Here is a 12453-nt window from a genome sequence, read left to right as displayed (position 1 = left end):
ATTTGTGATCCCAGCTACTTAGGAGGCTGAGGCAGGAAGATTGCTCGAGCTCAGGAGGTCAAGGCTGCTGTGAGTTGTGATGGCACCACTGCACTCCAGCCTGGGTGACAGAGCAAGACGTTGTCTCAAAAAAAAGTAAAAAAAATTTAGCTGGGTGTGTTGGCGCACACCTGTGCACTGGTGCACACCTGTGGTCCCAGCAACTCCAGAGGCTGAGGTGGGAAGATCACTTGAGCTCAGGCATTCAAGGCTGCAGTGAGCTGTGTTCATGCCTCTTAAAAAAAAAAAAAAATCAGGAGTATACATAATTTTATTTATTTATTTATTTATTTATTTATTTATTTATTTATTTATTTATTTTGAGATGGAGTCTTGCTCTGTTGCCCAGGCTGGAATGTAGTGGCATGATCTCCGCTCACTGCAAGCTCCGCCTCCCAGGTTCACACCATTCTCCTGCCTCAGCCTCCTGAGTAGCTGGGACTACAGGCACCCACCACTATACCCGCGCCTAATGTTTTGTATTTTCAGTAGAGATGAGGTTTCACCGTGTTAGCCAGGATGGTCTCGATCTCCTGACCTCATGATTCAACCGCCTCAGCCTCCCAAAGTGCTGGGATGACAGGTGTGAGCCACCGCGCCCAGCCAAAAATATTTTTAAAGGAGACATAACTACAGATTCAATTTAAAATTTTTTTTTGAGAGAAAGGGTTTCACTCTGTTACCCAGGCTGGAGTGCAGTGGTGTGATCACGGTTCACTGCAGCCTCAACCTCCTGGGCTCAAGCAATCCTCCTGAGTTAGCCTCCCAAGTAGCTGGGACTTCAGGCGCGTGCCACCACACCTGGCTAATTTTCTTGATTTTCTTTTTTTTTTTTTTGAGGTAGAGTCTCACTCTGTTGCCTGGGCTGGAGTGCAGTGGCACGATCTCGGCTCACTGCAACCTCTGCCTCCCAGGTTCAAGGGATTCTCCTGCCTCAGCCTCCTGAGTAGCTGGGATCACAGGCGCACGCCACCACGCTCGGCTAATTTTTTGTATTTTTAGTAGAGACCGGGTTTCACCATATTGGCCAGCCTAGTCTAGAACCCCTGACCTTAGGTGATCTGCGCACCTCAGCCTCCCAAAGTGCTGAGGTTACATGCGTGAGCCACTGCACCTGGCCGAACGTAATTTCATCTTCACAACACCCTGAAATCCCATTAAAGTGATAATAGAGAATTATAAAAGATATGGACCCAGAAAGATGTAAAGCTTGTTTAGCTGAATGGAGAAATTGTGAAACCTAAACACATGCACAGGGGGAAGCCAACAGGACACAAGCCAGTTTGTGCTGCAGAAACCCAGAAAAGCTCAGGAACTGAAAGCATCAACATTACCAGTATTTCACATTATCTGCAACAACTGTAATGTGCTAAGAAAATATCTATTATTTCCATCAGTCAAAATCACAAGTACTGATAATACTGGTATGGTGTGTTGCCTACATTCGTTATAGAAGGAAATGCTAAATTTCAGTTAATGGTTAGTAAAAATAGAGATGTAGGTTTTTCCATCCAAGTTCACATGTTAAACATATGCTCAACTTCTTTCTTTTTTTGAGAGAGAGAGTCTCGCTCTGTTGTCCAGGCTGGTGCAACCTTGGCTCACTGCAACCTCTGCCTCCCAAGCTCAAAGTGCTGGGATTACAGGCAGGAGCCACCATGCCCAGCCCATATGCACAACTTCTGACCCAGCAATTCTATCTTTAGGTATATATCCAACAGAAATGCACACATGGAGAAGCATGCACAAGAATGTACATAGCAATATTATATATTAGTCCAAAATTAGAAACAACCGAAATGGTCAAAAATGGTAGAATGACATCCAGTAAACAGGGGAATCCAAGAAAGGCAACGTGAATTCCCAGGACAACACCTGTGTAGCAGGCCGATCAAGTAAGCAATTGAGGAGTAGGAGGGGAGATGCCAGGAGGAAAAAGATGCCTCCAAATAGAACAATAAATTAATAAATTACCTGATACATCTGACCTTATAGAGTAGGGTTTTACATCTCTGGAGGAGTATTTATTTATTTATGTATTTATGTATGTATGTATTTATTTATTTATTGAAATGGGGTCTTCTTATGCTGCCCAGGCTGGATTCAAACTCCTGGGCTCATGGGAAACTCCCACCTCAGCCTCTCAAGTAGTTGGGACTACAGGTGCACACCACCACCACATCCACTTCTTTGCAGGAGTTTGATGGAGTAAATCATAATAGGTAAAAGGAAACAAATCAATAGAACAAATAAAATAACCAAAGTAATTATTAACTCCAGGAGAAAAAAAAAATGTCATATAAGAAGAAAGCATAAAGGCCGGGTGAGTGGCTCATGCCTGTAATCCCAGCACTTTGGGAGGCCAAGGTGGGTGGATCTCTTGAGCCAAGGAGTTCAAGACCAGCTGGGGCAACATGGCTAGACCTCATCTCCACAAAAAATATTTTTAAAAATTAGCCAGGTGGGGTGTCGCACACTTGTAGTCCCAGCTACTCAGGAGGCTGAGGTGGGAGAATCTCTTGAGCCCAGAAAATCAAGGCTGCAGTGAGCCATGATTGCACCACTGCACTCCATCCTGGGCAACAAAGCAAGACACTGTGTCAAAAAAAAAAAAAGGAAGGAAGCATAATAACGGTATAAATGCATGTGTTTCAGCTATGAACAATATGTAAGTCATAATGTTAACACTGAATTATGATTTAATTTAAAAATATAACTAGGCCGGGCACTGTGGCTCATGCCTGTAATCCCAGCACTTTGGAAGGCCAAGGCAGGCAGATTACCTGAGGTCGGGAGTTTGAGACCAGCCTGGCCAACATGGAGAAACCCTATTTCTACTAAAAACAAAACAAAACAAAACAAAAAATTACAAAATTACCCGGGAGTGGTGGCGCATGCCTGTAATCCCAGCTACTCTGGAGGCTGAGGCAGGAGAATCACTTGAATCCAGGAGGCAGAGGTTGCGGTAAGCCGAGATTGCACCACTATACTCCAGCCTGGGCAACAAGAGCAAAACTCCATTTCAAAAAAATAACAACCAAAAAAAACCCTAAATAATAAAGATGGAGTAAGGGAAACTATATGGGAGAGCAAGAGTTTGCACTGCAAATAAATCCTGTTAGAAGTACAATTTTTATTTACTTGTGGTTTGCCAGCCCGCTGCAACTTAAGTAATTAATAACAGACACAATTTCCGAGCTAGCACTATTTTTTTAATCAGCATTTATAGTTTATTATTATTATTGTTATTATTATTATTTTGAGACAGGGTCTCCCTCTGTTGCCCAGGGTGGAGTGCAGTGGCGCGATCTCGGCTCACTGCAGCCTATCTTCTGGGTTCAAGCGATTCTCCTGCCTCAGCCTCCCAAGTAGCTGGGATTACAGGCGCCTGCCACCAGGCCCGGCTAATTTTTGTATTTTTTATTTTTAGCAGAGACAGGGTTTCACCATGTTGGCCAGGCTAGTCTCAAACTCCTGAGCTCGAGCCATCAGCCTGCCTAGGCCTCCCAAAATGTTGGGGTTACAGGCGTGAGCCACCATGCCCAGCCGCTAGCACTATTTTCTATAGTAGATCTGTTTTTGATGTCTCGAAATTCTACAAAACATGTTTTACAAGCTATTGGAGCTAATACAAGGCTTAATACTGGATAGGTAAAGATAGGTTCTTTGGTAAAAACATTATGGTAAGAGTCCTTGGCTCCTTATACTGAAAACTGGGAAAGCATAATAGAGAGGACCGCTATAGCTAATGATAAAGAATAAAGCATAGTCCAATTTAATCCTCCTCAGAAACATGTAAAAAAAGTTTCTTACATAGCTAACTGGGTCTTAAATATTCTCTAACTTCAGGGTTTTTTTGTTTGTTTTTTGAGACAGAGTCTGGCTCTGTCGCCCAGGCTGGAGTGCAATGGTACAATCTCGGCTTACTGCAACCTCCACCTCCTGGGTTCAAGCGATTCTCATGGCTCAGCCTCCCAAGTAGCTGGGACTATAGGCATGCGCCACCACACCCGGCTAATTTTTGTATTTTTAGTAGAGACTGGGTTTCGCCATGTTGGCCAGGCTGGTCTTGAACTCCTGACCTCAAGTGATCCACCCACCTCGGCCTCCCAAAGTGCTGGGATTACAGGCATGAGCCACTGCTCCAGACCAAAAGTATTCATTTTGCACCATTTTTCCCTTTAGCCTTATAAGTTGCTGTTTAGTTGTTTACCAGCTGGGCGCAGCAGCATGAGGCTGAGGCAGAAGGAGTTCAAGGATGCAGTGAGCTATGATCACATCCAGCCTGGGCCACAGAGCAAGACCCTGTCTCAAAAAAAAAAAAAAAAAAAAGAAAATTATTTGCCATACATAAAGGAGAAATGTTTCTGATTTCAATCTTTTTTCTTATATATTCTTCTTTGATGTGTTTTGTTTTCTTTTTTTTGTTTTTTGTTTTTTGTTTGATTGTTTGTTTTGAGATGGAGTCTTCCTCTCATCTGGAGTGCAGTGGCGCAATCTCAGCTCACTGCAACCTCTGCCTCACGGGTTCAAGTGATTCTCATGCCTCAGCCTCCCAAGTAGCTGGAACCACCACGCCTGACTAATTTTTGTATTTTTAGTACAAACGAGGTTTCGCCATGTTGGTCAGGCTGGTCTTGAACTCCCGACCTCAGGTAATCCACCTGCCTCGGCCTCCCAAAGTGCTGGGATTACAGGTGTGAGCCAGCACACCCGGCCTGATGTGTTTTTTCTTTGGAGGCTTTTTATAGCCTGAAATTCCTCAAACCTGAATGTGTAAAAGTTCCATTATTTCTCTAATTACCTTCCCTTACTTTCTTTTTTTCTTTTCTTTTCTTTTTTTTTTTTTTTTTTTGAGATGGAGTCTCAATCTGTCGCCCAGGCTGGAGTGCAATGGCACGGTCTTGGCTCACTGCAACCTCCGCCTCCTAGGTTTGAGCAATTCTCCTGCCTCAGCCTACCAAGTAGCTGGGATTACAGGTGCGTGCCACCACATCTGGCTAATTTTTGTATTTTTAGTAGAGATGGGGTTTCACTCTGTTGGCCAGGCTGGTCCTGAACTCCTGACCTCAAGTGATCCACCCGCCTCATCCTCCCAAAGTGCTGGGATTTACAGGCATGAGCCACCACGCCCGGCCTCCTTACTTTCATATCCATATAATGTGTTACTGCATTTAACATTTGACATAAATAATCTCTTCATATTTTCGTAATGTAACAAACATTTTATTAATTTTATTAACATTACTTTTACATCTGAGAATTTACCAGTATTTTTAAGATAACTCTATAATTTTTTCTAGTATTTTTTTAATAGCCCCTACACAAACTTATAGGATTTAGCATTTTTGTTTCGTTTTGTTTTGTTTTTTTAACTACCAGCCTTGGAGATGTAATTTAGGTTTATGAATCAGCTGTATTACTTTCTAGCCATGTAATTTTGGGTTGAGCCACCAAATGTCTTCATTTCACTCACTGCAAAATAGGGAAAACAACAGTACCCAATTCATAGGGCTGGTGTGAGGACTAACCAAGTTAACGCACACAAAGTGCCCGGCACAGGGCAAAAATAAGCTTTGATCATGATTATTTCATTGTTGTGAAAGTCTGTAAGTCTCCTTTTGTCCAAATTTCATCTCACTCTCAGTACGTAGGATTTTTCTAAGTCTACATTACAGAAATAGAATTAACTGATAATTTTCTACTCTTATACCTGTAAAATTATTCCCAAGAAATTTACACATCTTCAGGATTTTTAAAGCTTACTAGATTTACTTACAAGTTTACATGGGTGCGGCTGGGTGCAGTGGCTCATGCCTGTAATCCCAGCACTTCGGGAGGCCAAAGCGGGAGAATCACTTGAGCTTAGGAGTCTGAGAACAGCCTGACTAACATGGTGAAATCCCGTCTCTACTAAAAATACAAAAATTAGCCCCATGCCCGGCGCCTGTAATCCCAGCTACTCCCAGCTGAGGCAGGAGAATAGCTTGAACCTGGGAGGCGGAGGCTGCAGTAAGCCAAGATTATGCCACTGCACTACAGCCTGGGTAACAGAGCGAGACTCTATCTCAAAAATAAATAAGTAAATAAATAAAGTTTACATGTGTGGTACAGTTTGAGCATCCTAAACCTGAAATGCTCCAAAATCCGAAACTTTTTGAGCATTGACATGATATCACAAGTGGAAAATTCCACACCTGACCTTGTGTGACAGGCCACAGTCAAAACACAGGCACGCGACATGCAGTTTATTCAGTGTCTCCAAGGAAAAAAATAAAATTACCTTCAGGCTCTGTGTATAAGGGGCATATGAAACAAATGAATTTCATGTTGAGACTTGGGTCCCATCCCCAAGTTATCTCATTACATATATGCAAATGTTCCAAAATTCGAAACACTTCTGAAATCCAAAACACTTCTGGCCTGAAGCATTTCAGATAAGGCATACTCAACTTGTAGTCTCCCTCAGAATCTAATGTCACTCCTCCAAGGCTCAGCTACCGATTTTAAACTAAAAACTTTTCTTAATTGAGAAATTCATCTCTGTTTCCCATGTGACTAAATTTCTTATATTGTTCATTACCTCCTCCTGTTTTGAGACGGAGTCTCACTCTGTCACCCAGGGTGGAGTGCAGTGGCACAGTCTTGCTCACTACAACCTCCGCCTCCTGGGTTCAAGTGATTTTCCTGCCTCAGCCTCCCAAGTAGCTGGGATAACAGGCACTCACCACCACTTCCAGCTAATTTTTGTATTTTTAGTAGAGACAGGGTTTCACCATGTTGGCCAGGCTGGTCTCAAACTCCTGACCTCAAGTGATCTGCCCGCCTTGGTCTCCCAAAGTGCTGGGATTACTAAGCCACTGTGCCCGGCCAACTCCTCCTGTTTTATGTCATCAGTAGACATCGGGAATAGTTGTTTAACATCTTTTGTTATAATCCTTAAACTGTGGGAAGGTACTTCAAATGATTATACTATGTAAGCCTCCTTTATGCACTGACTGGGAAGGAGTCCAACGTTCTCATACATATTTTTAACTTGGCTAATTCATAAAATATTACCCTTTCTTTCATAGGTAATATTAGGATCAGCAGGCGCTCATGTGAAATAATTTTTTGTACTGTACAAATTATCCAACTCCTTTCCTAATTGTCTGTTTAGAATTTGGATAATTTCAGAGCTGATCTGGGTCAAGAATTAATTAAAAACAACAATGAATACAACATTTAAATAAAAGTCAATTTGATCTTGAAATTGGATGCTAAACCACCTTTAAGCTAGGGGGAGCTGAACACCAGGCAATTCCACAAGATTTCCACAAGGAGTTTTATTTGTGAAAGGAATGAATAAAGAAGGGGCAAGAAAATTTATTAAAAGTAGCCTGTTCCATGAAGGGCAGGGAAGATGTTTTAAAGTAAGGTTCTTCCATTTGTGTACAGATATTTTCTTTCTGGGTTTTGGTTTTTGTTTTGTTTTGAGACAGGGTATTGTTCTGTCGCCCAGGTTGGAGTGCAGTGGCGCGATCACAGCTCACTGCAGCCTAACCCCCGGGCTCAAGCTATCCTCCCGCCTCAGCCTCCTGAGTAGCTGAGACCACAGGTGTGTGCCACCACACTCGGCTAATTTTTAAAGTTTTTGTGGAGATGGGGTTCACCATGTTACCCAGGCTGATTTCGAACTCCTGAGCTCAAGTAATCCTCCCACCTCAGCCTCTCAAAGTGTTGGGATTACAGGCAGAGCCTCCTTCTACTTTTCTACAGTGGGGTCCCAAACATGATACTGCTCATCATCAGAAGTGGGAAGAGGAAACTTGGAGCCCCTAAGAGAATCAGTGGTGCGAGGAACTTTAGGGACAGCTCTCTTTCTCCCTCTCTCTCACACACACGCACACACTTACTCTTGCTCTCCCCCTTACTTGGTGGAAAGGAGCCATATCACCATCCCTGTTTTGTTTTGTTTCTTTTGCTCTGGAATAAATAATACAATAACATGGCGCAATTACCAAAAGAATAGAAAGGCACACAGCGAAAAAATATATGAAAAGGTGCTCAACTTAATCAGAGAAATGCAAAGTGAAACTACAATAAGCTACTCCTACACACCTACCAGACAATACCAAATGCTGGGAAGAGTATGAAGCAATCTCACACACTGCTGATAAGTGTAAATTGGTACAACCCTGTTGGAAAACTCTATGGTAGTATCTACTAAAGTTGAGCATATGCTTACTCTGTGATCCAGCAATTCCACTCCTAGGTATGTATCTGACATGAATCATCAAACAATATGTTCTAAAATGTTCCCAGTGGCACTATGAGTATTAGCCCCTAAGAGTGGGATAAATTGTAGTAGACTCATACAATGGAATAATATGTAACAGTGAAAAGGAATAATCCACAGCTACATATAACATAAATGAGTCGGGTGTGGTGGCTCACGCCTGTAATCCCAGCACTTTGGGAGGCCAGGGCAGGTGGATCACTAGGTCAGGAGTTCAAGACCAGCTTGGCCAATGTTAGAAACAAAATGCTTGTTCCTCGGTGCCACAAAGAAATAGCACTTTTTTTAAAATTTAAATTAAACATAAATTTAATTTTCTCAGCAAGACAATTTTTACTTCTATAGAAGGGTGCAACTCGCGAATGGAGTAACGGCAAGAGCTCACCTGAACAAGGGAGGGAAAGGGGCTCTTATTCCTGACACAGGTAGCCCCTACTGCTGTGTCATTCCCCTATTGGCTAGGGTTGGACCACACAGTCTAAGCTAATTCCGATTGGCTACTTTAAAGAGAGCAGGGGTATGAGACAGAGTGGCGGGGTGAGTAGTTTGCCGGGAAGGACGGTTAGGAACAGGTAACTAAAGGTGGCTTAGGTCAGAGCAGGTGACCAGGGGTGACTCAGGTCAAAGCGGATGACCAGGGTAAGTCAGGAACGAGCAGGTGACCAGGGGAACAGATGTGAGCTACTGATTAAAACGGGTGGAAAAGGTTGTTTACTGAAACTACGAGGACGTTAAACTTTACAATGGAGGACAAAGAACTGAACATACTGACATACCGATTCTTTGAAGAGAAATCTAGAACTCACTGTATCCAACAGCCAATATGGTGAAACCCCGTCTCTACTAAAAATACAAAAATTAGCCGGGTGTGGTGGCACACGCCTGTAGTCCCAGCTACTGGGGAGGCTGAGGCAGAAGAATTGCTTGAACCCGGGAGGTGGAGGTTGCAGTGAGTCAAGATGTGAGCCAAGATGGTGCCACTGCACTTCAGCCTGGGTGACAAAGCGAGATTCCGTCTCTAAATAAATAAATAAATAAATAAATAAATAAATAAATAAATCTCAGTCATAAATGTTGAGAGAAAGGAGACTAACATAAAAGAATACATGCTGTATGATTCAGTTTACATAAAGTTCAAAGCAGACAAACTCAATAGTATTAGAAGTCATTCATAGAAGGATGTAGCTGCTAAAAAAGAAGAAGCAAAAAGGATAGCGATTTTCTTGGTGGTGAAAATGACTGGGAACAAGCAGGAAGAGAGCATCTGGAGTGCCGGCAATGTTTTGTGTCTTGATCTGCATGCTGGTTACATAAGTGTGTTCACTTTGTGAAAATTCAGCAAGCTGGATACTTACTTTTAGTGCACTTGTCTGTACATGTGTTACACTGCATTTAAAAGTTTCATTAAAAAGGAAGTCTACAGTATGTGTTAGGTAGAATAATATCCCCCCAAAGTTGTACACATCCTAATCCCCAGAACCCAAGACTATGTTAGGTTATACAGCAAAAGGAAATTAAGGTTGCTAATCAGCGGTCCTTAAAATAGGGAGATTATCCTGGATTTTACAGGCGGACACAATGTAAACACAGGAGTCCTTAAAAGTGAAAGGGGAAAGTGGGGAGGCCAGGAGTTGGAGACCAGCCTGGGCAACACAGTGAGACCCCTTCTTTACAAAAATAAAAATAAATTAGCTGGGCATGATGGCATGCACCTGTAGTCCCAGCTATTTGGGAGGCTAAGGCAGGAGGATCACTTCAGCTCAGGAGTTTAAGGCTTCAGTGACCTGTGACCCTGAAAAAAAAAAAAAAAAGCTTGGAATGGCAAGGCAGAGAGTAAAAGAGATACAGACAATAGACAGAAGTAGGGGCAGGGTCAGAGAGAGACGCTATGCTGCTGGCTTTGAAGACAAAAGGTTCACAAGCCAAGAAATATGGGCCGCCTCAAGAATCTGAAAAAGACAAGGAAATCAATTATCTCCTAGAGCCTCCAGGAAGGAACTCAGTCCTGCCAACACCTTGATTTTAGCCTAGTGAGACCCATATTGGACTGCTTATTTATTTATTTATTTATTTATTTTTACTTTTTTTTTTTTTTTTTGAGACAGAGTCTGGCTCTGTCGCCCAGGCTGGAGTGCAGTGGCCGGATCTCAGCTCACTGCAAGCTCCACCTCCCGGGTTTACACCATTCTCCTGCCTCAGCCTCCTGAGTAGCTGGGACTGCAGGCGCCCGCCACCTCGCCCGGCTAGTTTTTTGTATTTTTAGTAGACACGGGGTTTCACCGTGTTAGCCAGGACGGTCTTGATCTCCTGACCTCGTGATCCCCCACCTCGGCCTCCCAAAGTGCTGGGATTGCAGGTGTGAGCCACCGCGCTCAGCCTTACTATTTTTTTTGCCCCCTCATGGGACAAAGTTAAAACCTTGTTGGACTTTTAACCTACAGAACTGTAAGATAACACACTTGCATTATTTAAACCCATTACATTTGTGGTAATGTTACAGCAGGAATAGGAAGCTAATACAGTTGGTGGGGGGGGAAGATCAAGTGTTCAGTTTTGGATGCATTCAGTGGCTGAACACGTTAGACGTCTTAAGTGGAGACGTTAAATAGGCAGTTGGATACATGACTCTGATGATTTCCAAGGCTCATAAGAACGGCCAGGTACTGAAAGCAAGAGTAACAGATCCCAAATACAGGGAAACAGTTTTGGCCACAGGAATAGGAATCCAAAAATAGGCTGGACAATTGGAGTGAAAAAATTTAAGTGCAGAGTCAGGGGAATATATTCTAGGGGTCAGCAAAAATGGGAGTTGGCCCTGAGGCAGCTTTCTGCCTTGGGCTCTTATTGCATCTTTACTTTAGTTTTTGTCCTCTATGGGTGTCTGTCTGTCTCTCTTTCTCTCTCTTTTTTTTTTTGAGATGGAGTCTCACTCTGTCACCCAGGTTGGAGTCCAGTGGCGCTACCTCGGCTCACTGCAACCTCCGCCTCCCGGGTTCAAGTGACTCTCCTGCTTCAGCCTCCCAAATAACTGGGACTACAGGCGCCTGCCACCATGCCCAGCTAATTTTTGTATTTTAGTAGAGACAGGGTTTCACCAAGTTGGTCAGGCTGGTCTTGAACTCCTGATCTCAGGTGATCTGCCCGCCTCGGCCTCCCAAAGTGCTAGGATTACAGGCATGAGCCACCACGCCCAGCTAATTTTTTGTGTTTTTAGTAGAGACGGGGTTTCGCCATGTTAGCCAGGCTGGTCTCGAACTCCTGACTTCAGGTGATCCACCTGCCTTGGCCTCCTAAATTGCTGGGATTATAGGCGTGAGCCACCACACCCGGCCGACTGAAGTGCTTTCTATCATTGTGGTTTTACCTTTTCTAAAATTTCATATAAATGGAATTGTACAACATGTAGTCTCTTTGTGTCTGGACTCTGTCACTCAACACAATCACTGTGAGATTCACTTATGTTGATGCGTGTATCAATAGTTCATTTTTATTGCTGAGTAGTATTTCATTCTATGGATGTACCATATTTTGTTTATCCCTTTGCCTGTTGAGAACATTTGGATTGTTTCCAGTTTGGAGTTATTATAAATAATGTAAAATTTGCCCTTTTTAAGTGAAGAGGGTGATCACAACTAAATCAAATTGGGTTTTATTTTTATTCCCCTCCCTGTGGGACACCAGTACCTGGGGAGAAGGATCCTTTTGTAAAATAAGGTGATGAAAACAAATCTCGTATATTTTGGTCATATTACTCCTTTAAATATCAGTATCTTGTGTTTATTTATTATTATCCTTCTTTTTTAGATACAGGGTCTCGCTCTGCCGCCCAGGCTGGAGTGCAGTGGCGCGAACATGGCTCACTGCAGCCTCGAATTCCTGGGCTCAAGATCCTCCTTTCTCAGCCTTCCCGAGCAGATGGGAATACAGGCGCGCGCCACTGAACTCGGCTAATATTGTAGTGTTTACTAAGTATCTGTAAATCCTAATCAATATAAGGAAAATAAATTTTTTTTAATGTTAGGCTCTTTGAGTTGTAGGAAAATAAATTCTAAAGCCTCTGAATTCAAAGACAAAAAATACAAGTCGCTCCCCTAGTGAGGCAAAATTTGGACGGCATTGAGTTTATCCGATGGAAA

This window comes from Rhinopithecus roxellana, chromosome 7 (genome assembly GCF_007565055.1).
Source record: "Rhinopithecus roxellana isolate Shanxi Qingling chromosome 7, ASM756505v1, whole genome shotgun sequence".
Taxonomy (NCBI): Eukaryota; Metazoa; Chordata; class Mammalia; order Primates; family Cercopithecidae; genus Rhinopithecus; species Rhinopithecus roxellana.
Note: the sequence above shows the minus strand (reverse complement) of the source record.